The sequence below is a fragment of the Panthera tigris genome, chromosome B1, assembly GCF_018350195.1.
Source record: "Panthera tigris isolate Pti1 chromosome B1, P.tigris_Pti1_mat1.1, whole genome shotgun sequence".
Lineage (NCBI taxonomy): Eukaryota > Metazoa > Chordata > Mammalia > Carnivora > Felidae > Panthera > Panthera tigris.
In genome coordinates this window covers 40,771,729-40,783,154 of record NC_056663.1, presented here as the reverse complement: position 1 = coordinate 40,783,154, position 11,426 = coordinate 40,771,729, and the positions used below count along the sequence as shown (strand labels likewise).

Sequence of the window (11,426 nt, the reverse complement as noted above, 5' to 3'; positions counted from 1 at the left end):
GCCGGGCCGGCGGGCGGCGCGCGGGCCGCAAGGCGGGGGGAGCCGGGCGCCGGCCGGGCGCGAGGGGGCGGCCTCGGCGCCCCAGCCCGAGGCCTGGCGCAGAGCAGCGGGAGGCGGCGCAGGCCGCGGCGGGGCCTGCAGCGGCCCGCCGACCCCGCGAGGCGGCGGAGCCGGCTCCGGAGCGGCTCGGCCTCGGGCTCGACGGGCAGGGGCAGTCGCCGGTGGCTCCTCGGCTACTTACCGGGGGAGAAGAGAGCCGGGATCCCGGAGCCCCGGGCCGGACCGCGGAGATGCCCCAAACTGACACGGCCGCCATCTTGGAGACAGTGAGCTCCGGCCGGGGGGAGGGGAGGCGAGGCGGCGGAACAGCCGCGGGGGGAGGGGAAGCGTCGCGAGGGAACGGCTGCCTGGGGGAGGGAGCGGTAACAGCCTGGGAGGGAGGCGTGGGGGAAGGAGAAGGGGGAGCACGAGAGGGGGGCGGGCGAGGAGCGGGAAGAGCTGCGCCGAGAGCCGGGAAAGGCCGGAGGGCGGGGCGGGACAGGAGGGAAGAGCCGGCCGGGCAGGTCACGTGGGGCCGGTACAAAAGGCCAAAGCCAAAGTGGAAGGAGGACCTGATGGGGCTGGAGGCCAAGAACTGGGGGTTCCTTCTTGTCTTTCTCACGCGGTTAGGTCAGGCAGATAGCGGGAAAAGGAAATGGTGTATCCCCATTACACAGCTGGGGAAACTGAGGGCAGGCGCATGGGTGGGGTGGCTTCAGTATGGCACGGAAATCCGGTAGCCAGACTATCTGAACTCCTGATGATGTCTGTTTACAGTTAGCAGATCCTCCCTCCCCACTTCTGTGCTCACACCCCACTTCCACAGTAACTCTCCCGGAACCCGAGGTCAAGAGCTGGCGGAGCAGGGAGGGGACAAAGAGCGGGGAGGAAGTTGCCTCCCTTTATCATTCCCTTTTGGCTCCCATCGCACCCCACACATGTCACCCTACTGTAGGAAAAAGAGTAGGTGCAATGAGGAGGGAGGAGAGGGTGGAAACTTAGACACCCGTGTGAAGCCCTTTCACCACAATGACTTCATCCTCCCCACATCCGAGAGGCTTGTTGGACCTTACCAAGTCGTTTTTAAAAGAAACAGCAAAGACTCAGGTCCAGTGACTTACACAAGGTCACACAGCTCTTTTGTGGCACACATCTGAGTTTCAAGGCTTGATCTCTTTTGTTCCAGTGCTTGTCTTCTACCCATTCCCTATGCAGAATTTCTCTTTTCCAAATTGAAAGCTGAACCACGAACTGGCATCTTTCATGGCCTGTCTTCTGGTGGTATGTATGTTTCTTTGTCTTATCTCTCATCTAGTAAACTCCTTGAGGCAGAGATTGAGTCATATGTTGTTGTTGTTTTTTTTCTGCAGTAAATGACAAAAAGACATACTAAATGCTTAATAATTCTTAGTGGAAGTGTATTCCTGCTACTGGACTTTTAACTGCTGTGTACCCCTCTGTAAAAACTGTCCTCCCCATACCTCATGTTATCTCAGCGTTCCCTTGTAAAACCACCCTCTCACTCACTGCCTTAGTTTTAATGTGTATCTCCTTTCTGAACTCTTATAGTATTCACCATTTGCCCTATTCCTTTGGCACTTGATACATTGCTCTTGCGTACATTTAATGACTCTATTCCCAAACATATGCTCTTCTGCGATGCCTCTTTGCATCTCCAGCAGCATAGTCTTGTACAAGCAGTACAGACTAAAAAAAAAAAAAAAAAAAAAAAAAAAAAAAAAATTAGAGGCGCCTGGGTGGCTCAGTTAAGCCTCCAACTCTTGATTTTGGCTCCGGTCATGATCTCACGTTCCTGGGATGGGGCTCTGCACTGACACCACGGAAACTGCTTGGGATTCTATTCTCTCTCTCTCTCTCTCTCTCTTCCTCCCTACCCCGCACTCACTAGCTGTCTCAAAATAAATACACATTTAAAAAAATGTTGCTAGTGAATGAAAATTTTTTCAGCCACTAAAAAAAGATGGAATTTTTACCCCCAACACAAGCCCTGCCTTGTTTATTCCTGGACCTCTACTTTCCTTTCTCTATAGCTTTTCTCCATTCCAATCCTTAGCCTTATTGTTCTACACTACAGACTGTCTAGATCATTCAGTAATAACATAACATATATCTTCAGATGATAGCCCAGCCAACTCAATATCCAATACCGACACTGATAACTAAGTGTGGTGTGGTGAGATTTACTGAATCACCATTCATCACTTATATCCAAGCCATATCCCCAAATGAGGAGAGAAATTTGGGGACACAAGATAATCTATAGAAAGGATATTTTCCATCTTGGATGAATCAGACAGATGTACTCTCAGGTAAAATGGGAGCCATTATAAAGGAAATACATCCAGGAAAAAAAAAAAAAAAAAGTAGTGTTGGGTGGAGGGGAAAAATGAGTTCTTCATTTGAAACTGGTATGTGGTCTTCACAAGAAAAACAATACAGAGATGAGTTGTGTTTGCTTTGGACAATTTGAAAGAAAACTAACTCATAGCCAATCCTGTGAAAAGACCAAACTGGAGTTTAGGCACACAGTAGCAAAAATTTAAAACTATTTGCAACAACAAAACACAGTTTAGCATTTCAAAAAGCTTCCATAGAGAATCTTTGCTTTTACATTTGCATAATGTAATGGTGCATTCAGGTCTTCTCAAAATAAAAGTTTTGCAACAAATATTAAAGTCCTCATCTTTTGCATGTTAAACAACAACCCCAGACTTGAAAGGACAGTTTGTCTCTTTTGCTTTTTTTTTTTTTAACATTTATTTATTTTTGAAAGAGAGAGAGACAGAGCACTAGTGGGGAAAGGGCAGAGAGAAGGAGACACAGATTCCAAAGCAGCCTCCAGCCTCTGAACTGTCCTACGGAGCCTGACACGGGGCTCGAACCCACGAACCGTGAGATCATGACCTGAGCTTAAGTCAGATGCTTAACTGACTGTGCCACCCAAGTGCCCCCAGTTTTTCTTGGTTAAACTTTATGCAGAATTCAGCCTTGTGGCATTGGCAGCTGAAAGTTACTTACCTCTTCCACATTTTGCTCTAGGAGTTCTGACTTTTCAGTTGTATTTGTTAACTACATTTTACGCAGAGTTAAGCCAAACCTAAAATTGGAGAGCTGTTCTATCCTTGTTTCAACAGGAAAAGCTTTAGTCCATTTATATTTAATATAATTACTGCTGTATTTGGATTTATACATGCCATCTTACTAGGTATTTCCTTTTGCCCACTTATTTACATTCCTTATTCTGTTCTTTCTTGCCTTCTTTTGAATTAAAATATTTTCAATATGCCATTAATCTCCTCTATTAACTTCTTAATTACACATTCTCCTATTTTTTTTAAATAACTATTTTTTTTAATGTTTATTTATTTTGGCAGGGGAGGGCAGGGACAGGGAGAGAGGGAGACAGAGGATCCAGGGCAGGCTCTGCACTGACAGCAGAGAGCCTGATGCAGGGCTCGAACTCACAAACTGTTACATCATGACCTGAGCTGAAGTAGGACATTTAACAGACTGAGTCACCCAGATGTCCCTTAATTACACATTCTCTTAGAAGTCTTACATTACAACATGCCTGTTTTACTTATTACACTATATTATAAATGACTACTTTTACCACTTCCCCAAGAATGCTAAAACCTTAGAATACTGTGCTCCCACTTACCCCTTCCTCTTTTTTGTTTATTGTTGTTATGGATTTTAATTGCACATATATTTTAAGCCATGCAAGATTTTATAATCAGTGTTCTGTACAGTCAGTACTCATTATGCTTACCTACACATTTACCCATTATTTACACCTTGTTCCAATATGCATTTATGTGATTCTGAATGGAATTTTTGCCTTGTGTTTGAATAATTCTTGTGTTCAGAGCAGGTCTGCTGGTGACAAGTTCTCTCCATTTTTGTTTGCCTACAAACTTCATTTTATCCTTAATATATTTACTGAGTATAGTAATTCTAGTTTAGCATTCTGATTTAGCAAGTTTTTCCCCCCAGCACTTTGAAGATGTCCTCTGGTTTTCATCATTCCTTTGTCACTCCTTTGAAAAATAACATCTTTTGGGGTGCCTGAGTGGCTCCTTGGTTAAGCATCAGACTTTGGTTCAGGTCATGATCTCACAGTCACAACACTGAGCCCTGCATTGGGTGAGCTCCAGCCCCACTTCAGGTAAACCCCACTTCTCTCTCTCTGTCTCTCCCTCCCTCTGTCTCCCTCTCTGTCCCCTGTGGGATTCTCTCTCTCTCTGCCCCTCCCTCACTTGCACCCTCTTTTTCTCTCAAAAAGAAAGAAAGAAAGAAAGAAAGAAAGAAATGTCTTTTTTCCTCTAGCTCCTTTTAGTATTTTTTTTTCTTCAGTTTTCAACAGTTTTCCTGTGATATGTCTAGATGTGGTTTTCTTTGTATGTATCTCACTTGGGTTCTTGAGTGGGATGAGTACCTCTCATGGCATTCCTTGAATCTATGGCATAATATCTTTTACCTGTTTTGGAAAATTCTTGGTCACTATCTTCCTATCTCTCTTTTCCTTTTAGGATTTCAGTTATACATATGTCAAAATTTTTCACTCTTTACCATCTGTATTGCCTCTCATCTTTTTTGCCTCTTTTTGCATGAGTCTGTATATGATGTACCTATCTATCTAAATTTTCTCTTCAATCTGTTGAGTTCTTAATATTGGTCATTGTATTTTTAAGTTCTAGAATTTTCATATTTTTTTTAATAAAATCAATGCATTTGGAGAAATTCTCCATCTTTTTATTTATGTTCTCCACTTTTGCCTATACTTTCTTGATATATCAATCCTAGCAATTTTCAACCTCATTCTGATCATTACAATAGCTAGATCTTCTGTGGGTCTATTTCTATTGTATATACTTTCCGTTTGTTTTTGGTCATTTTGTTTTTACTGGCTCTTGGCCTGCCTGGTACTTTTTAATAGAATGCCACACATTAAGTATGAAAAATCACAGAAGCTCTGGATAGTATTACCTTTATTTAGAGAGGGTTCACTCTGTCCCTTACAAAGTAGTTGGAGTGAGACCTGAACACCCTAATCAGAAACTGAACTAACTTGAGGTTGGGTTTTGGCAAGGCTTAGTCCACCTCTGTTTTGCTGCTTTTCCTGTAGCACAACTCTGCAGGTGTTCAACTGAGAGTCCTGTGTGTTCCCTGGGGTCCTTGGCCCCAGTGAACACTCAAGTCTAATCCTTGTTTTCTCAGAACAAAAAACTACACTCTGCTTTTCAGAGGTTTTCTGCCTGGTAGCTTAGCTTTCTTTCTCATGCATCTTCAGAATTTGGCAAGTCCCCTGTGGGAAACTAGCAGAGTATTAGGCTCGTTCACTCTCCTTTCTCACTGGGAATCTGGCCCTTCTGGTCTTTAAGTTTTGTATCTCCATCCTTGCTTAATGGCCCAAATCCCTGCCTGTGTCTTTGCCTCCTGGGGCCTTTTTCTTTGCTCTGTTCCAAAACTCAGGTGGTCTGATACCCAGAATTTTCCTGAGGGACAAAGGTGCTAAAGAATATCATATCACCTCTAGGTTTAGATTCCCTTCTTTAAGATTGTGTCCTCTTGAGTCCTGGTTGCCTCAGCTGCTTGCTGATGCCTCCAAATAGATGTTTTATATTGTATCTGCTCACTTAATTATTTTAAGTTGGATCATTATTGGTTGGCTGTAATTACTCCATCATACTCAGAATGAGGAAAAGTTTTAAAAATGAAAAACGTCTGTCCTTCCTTTTAATTAGAAGAATGTCTGAACAAGCCTTTCCTAAAGTATCAAGATACAGTTTCCAACTGTGTGTATATCAGAATCACGTGAGTACTTTTTAATAAGTAAAGACTCCAGGATTCCATACCAGACCTATTGAATCAGAGTTTTTGAGAGTGAGATGAATTTGGCCCTCTATTTTTAAAAACTCTCCAGGTAAGAACTTCTGTTCTAACCATGATTGAATAATGGGGACTGGATTCATCCTCCCCTCAAAAACAACTAGAAAACCTGGCAAAATAAATGAAACAATGGTTTTCAGATATTGGATAACAGACAGCATAAGACAGTGATCACTAAAACATAGAGAAGTAAACAATTGAGCCATATAATTGTTCCAGCCAACTCCTTTGAGAAGGTTTCTAGGCCATAGCACAGAGAGTGGGGACCCAAGAGCTCACAACAGTGCTGAGTTGAGGAGGCTAATATCAGAACTGAGGGAGACCAAGACAGCTAACATTTGCAAGACAGACAAACAGAAAGGAAGAAGATGCATGGATACAGAATTCAGTATCTACAGAGGAGTCCTTTTGATTCTTTGGATGAATACTGATTTGTACCTTTTTGAGGAGAAACTAATTGAGGAAAAGAATCACCAAAAAAGGGTGGTGAATTACCAAAAGAATCACCAAAAAAGGTAAAACAATTCCCAGAATACCCATATGGATGGAAAGAGTACCTGTTTCCAAAAGCCAGGATAGAAAAACCTTTAAACATTTATGGCCTTAGGTACAGTCCTCAGGAGGACTTAATATTATCCCTCAGTATGAATTTTTCCTATATTAAGGGCTGGTGGACAGATTTGAAGAAATAATGGCTGTAATATTCCCAAATTGAATAAAAACTATCAACCCACAAATCCAAGGAGTTCAATGAACACCAAACAGAATAAACAAAGTCACAACCACTCCAAGGCATATTTTAGTAAAATTGCTGAAAACCAATGATAAAGAGAAAAATCTTAACAATTGCCAGGGGAAAAAAAAAAGACATGATATATATAAAGCAACAAAGAATTATACCCGGCTTCTCATTAGAAACTATACAACCAAGAAGAAAATTTTTAAAATATCTTGGGGCACCTGGGTGGCTCAGTCGGTAGAGTATCCGACTTCGGCTCAGGTCATGATCTCGCAGTTCAAGGGTTCAAGCCCCATGTCAGGCTCTGTGCTGACAGCTCAGACCCTGGAACCTGCTTTAGATTCTGTGTCTTCCTCTCTCTGCCCCTTCCCCACTCATGCTCTGTCTCTCAAAGATGAATAAACATTAAAAAAAAATTTTTTTAATACCTTTAGGTTTCAGAAAGATAAAAAAAACAAACTATAATTCTTTATTCGGTAAAAATATCTTTCAGAAATGAAGGGAAAATAGAGATTTTCAGACCAAAAAAACTGCTAAGACAGCTTATCACTAGCTGACTTCAACTGCCAGAAATGTTGGAAAATTTTCTTCAGAAAGAAGAGAAAAGGATATATCTTTTATTAGATGGAAATTTGGATTTATGGAAAAGTATTAAGTGTCCTGGAAATGAGAAATGTGTGGATAAGTATATATCTATATATTTTTAAAATTTAAATCTGTTTATAAGATTGATTTTTAAGGCAAATTAATAATAATGTCTGTGGAGTTTAAAACTCATGTAGAAGTGAGGTTGAGATGCAGTTGTCTGGGGAAGTGGTTGCAAGGTTTTACCATGTACATGCAATGGTATACTATTTGAAGGTAGAGTGAGGTAAGACACAGATGCATACTGCTAACTCCAGAGCAACCCCTAAAGTAATAATAATAATAACAATAATAAAAGTAAGATATATGTAATAGGCCAATACTAGAAATAGAGTCACAAAATTACAGAATCTAAAAGATTCTAAGAAAAAAGGAGAAAAGTACAGATAAGACAAATAGAAAACTATAGCAAAATGATAGATTTTAAACTCAACCATATTAGCAGTTATATTAGATATAAATGGTATAAAATATCCAATTAAAAGGTACAGATTATTGGGGCACCTGGCTGGCTCAGTTGGTAAAACATCCAATCTCGGAGTTGTGAGTTTGAGCCACATATTGGGGGCAGAGATTACTTTTAAAAAAAGAAATTTAAAAGGTACAGATTATTAGATTGGATAAAAGCATGAACCAAATATATGATGTCTATAACAAGCAATTTATTTTTAAGTTTAGAGAGAGAACATTAGCAGGGGTGAGAGATAGAGGGAGAGAGAGAATCCTAAGCAAGCTCTATGCAGACAGAAGACATGGAGCTTGATCCCATGACCCTGAGCTAAAATCAAAAGTAAGAGGCTCAACCAAATGAGCCACCCAGACGTCCCTGTAAGGAATAAATTTTAAGTAAAAATACACAAGTAGCTTGGATTAAAAGAATAGGGAAAGATATGCAAAGCAAATGCTAGTGAAAAGAATGCTAAAATTGCTACATATAATATTAAAAAAAGGTATATTTTGGAACAGGGAATATTATCAGGAATAAAAAAAGATATTTTAGAATGACAAAAGAGTTCATTCATCAAGAGGACATTAACAATCTAAACGTACAGTTGACTCCTGAGCAATACTGGGTTTAGGGGTGCCAACCCATGCAAACTCAAAACTCTGTGTATAACTTTTGACTCTCCAAAAACTTAACTACTAACAGCCTGACTGGAAGCCTTACTAACAACATGAACAGTCATGAACACTCAAACAACACATATTTTGTATGTTATATGTATTATATACTGTATTCTTTTTTTTTAATGTTTATTTTTGAGAGAGCAAGACAGTGCAAATGGGGGAGGGGCAGCGAGAGAAGGAGACACAGAATCTGAAGCAGGCTCCAGTCTCCTGGCTGTCAGCCCAGAGTCCAACACGGGGCTCAAACCCATGAACCATGAGATCATGAGTTGAAGTCAGACAATTAACAGAGTAAGCTACCCAGACACCCTTATATACTGTATTTTTACAATAAACTAAGCTAGGATAGGGTGCCTGAGTGGCTCAGTTGGTTAAGCCTCTGACTTCAGCCCAGGTCATGATCTTGCAGTTTGTGAATTTGAGCCCCACATCAGGCTCTGTGCTGACAGCTCAGAGCCTGGAGCCTGCTTCAGATTCTGTGTCTTCCTCTCTCTCTCTGCCCCTCTCCCACTCACACTCTGTCTTTCTCTCTCTCAAAAATAAATAAAGATAAAAAAATTGTTTTTAAATGTAAAAATAAAGTAAGCCAAGGAAAAGAAAACATTATTGAGAAAATCATAAAGGAGGCACCTGGGTGGCTCAGTCCGTTAATTGTCCAACTCCGGCTTAGGTCATGATCTCACTCACGGTTCTTGAGTTCAAGCCCAACAGCTCAGAGCCTGGAGCCTGCTTCAGATTGTGTCTCCCTCTCTCTCTGCCCCTCCCCCGCTTGTGCTCTGTCTCTCTCTCTCTCAAAAATAAACATTAAAAAAAAGAAAATCATAAAGAAGAGAAAGTACATTTTAAAATAATTTTTTAATATTTTTATTTTGAGAGAGAGAGAGAGAGAGAGCTCAAGCAGGGGAGAGGCAGAGAGAGAGGGAGAGAGAGAATCCCAAGCAGGCTCCATGCATCAGCGGAGAGTCCAATGTGGGGCTCGAACTCACAAACCATGAGATCATGACCTGAGCTGAAATCGTAAGTCAGACACTTAACTGATTGAGCCACCCAGGTACCCCGAGAAGATATATTTATAATACTGTACTATATTTATTGGTACTGTAAATTTACATCTTCTGATTATGTCTCTCAGTACCTACATCAATATTGTCTTATATGATACAAAACACTGTGGATGTTATACATATAATTAACAGTAGATGTCAAAAATAAAATGATAATGTGAAAAAGAAATTCATATTTATTTACAGGTATAATGATTCATGCATTGATAACAGAAGTAGCAATATGATTGCCATAATCAATACAATATGCCTACTATAATCAATCAATCAATCCATCAATAACAATTGCCTCACAGTACCCTAGCCTATACATTAATGAATGAATTATTATACAATATTTATGGCATATAGTATTACCATCATATTTATAATGCAGTATTGGAAACATTGTTATACTTTTTAAAAACCACTTATTGGTGATGATATGCTGATAGTTTCTTCAACTACGAGAGAGGTGTACTATATAGTGATGTAATTCTTTGAAAGCAAAATTATAAAAAAGAAAACTAGCACATTATTAATTTTATACTAAATATCACCTTGTGCCTATGTGAGGATAGGCTATTCACTCTTCCATACGAGCCTTACACGTGATTTTTTTTTTTTATTAAGTAGACTCCTCACTCACTATGGCACTTGAACTCATAACCCTGAGATCAAGACTCACATTTTGTTCCAACTGAGCCAACCAGAACCCCTGCACCTGATATTTTACACGATGAATACTTAGGTGATGACAGTGATGATAACACAAAAAAGGTCCCTTGCAATTCTCACTGTACAGTTATTAGATTTTCACACAAAGATACACACACATACACAACAGATAGGTTTATTAGCTGTATGGCATGATTATTATTTATTTTCTATTAAGTGAAGGTGGATCATCATGAAGGCTTTCATCGTCATCGTCTTTTGTTGGGAGGGCTGAGGAGGAGGAGGAGGAAGAGAAGAGTTTGGTCTTACTGTGTCAGGTGTGGCAGAGGGGGAAGAGGTGGAGGATGCGGAAGGAGGCAGGAGAGAAAGACATGCTCAGTGTACCTTATAGAAATGCATCATAATTTCTGACTGTTTTGCTCTTTTATTTCTCTAAAAAGTTGCTATATACCAATCCTTCTTCCACCAATCCTTCTTCCCATAAAAGGGTCCATGTTGTAAACGAAGTCAAAGTAGTCCTAAATAGTCAGAAGGCTTGTGCCAAATTGTCTAATGTCAATTTGTTTTCTGGCACTGCTTGTTCTACCTCTCTTTTCTCATTGTCTGGCACTGGTTCAGAAACACTCATCTCCATCAAATCATCTTTTCTTAATTCCTCTGGGATGGTATCTATTAGCTCTTGAATTTCTCCAAGATCCAGATCTTGAGACACTTCACCCCCCCCACCCCACCCCACCCCCCATTATTGGCCATATCCACAGTCCTTGATTTCCTTGATTGGCTCTGTTGTAAATCCTGTGAAGTTATGCAGAGCATCTGGACTCAGTCAGTTTTCTCCAGCAGGAACTTAACTGTTTCAGGCTTAATGGCTTTCACAGCTTTTTCTATAACAGCAATGGCATCTTCAGTCATATAATCCTTTCAGACTTCCATGATGTTCTCTCTGTCAAAGTTCTCTTCCATAACATTAACAATCCTTTTCACAGAGTACCGTGCCTTAATGGTCCTTATGCCCCCCAATCTAGAGACTGAATTAGAGATGTTCTGTTTTGGAGCAAGTAGACCACTTCTATACCTTTGGCATTGAATTCATGAGGTTCTGAGTGGGCAGGGGCATTGTCCAATAGCAAAAGAACCTTAAAAGGCAGTCTCTACTGGCAAAGTACTTTCCAACTTCAGGGACAAAGCATCAATGGAACCAATCAAGAAAAGGGATTCTTATTGTCCCAGACTTCTTGTTG

General features: G+C 40.7%; 1 protein-coding gene across 2 annotated transcripts in view; it reads right to left on the bottom strand.

Moving 5' to 3' along the window:
• Positions 1 to 328, bottom strand: part of KAT6A (lysine acetyltransferase 6A) — a 113,895-nt gene extending 113,567 nt beyond the window's left edge. For both annotated transcript variants that reach the window (XM_042983378.1, XM_042983381.1), the window contains exon 1: positions 242 to 328. The gene's annotated coding sequence lies outside the window, so the exon portion shown is untranslated. The remainder of the gene's footprint in view (positions 1 to 241) is intronic.
• Between the last annotated feature and the right edge of the window lie 11,098 nt (positions 329 to 11,426).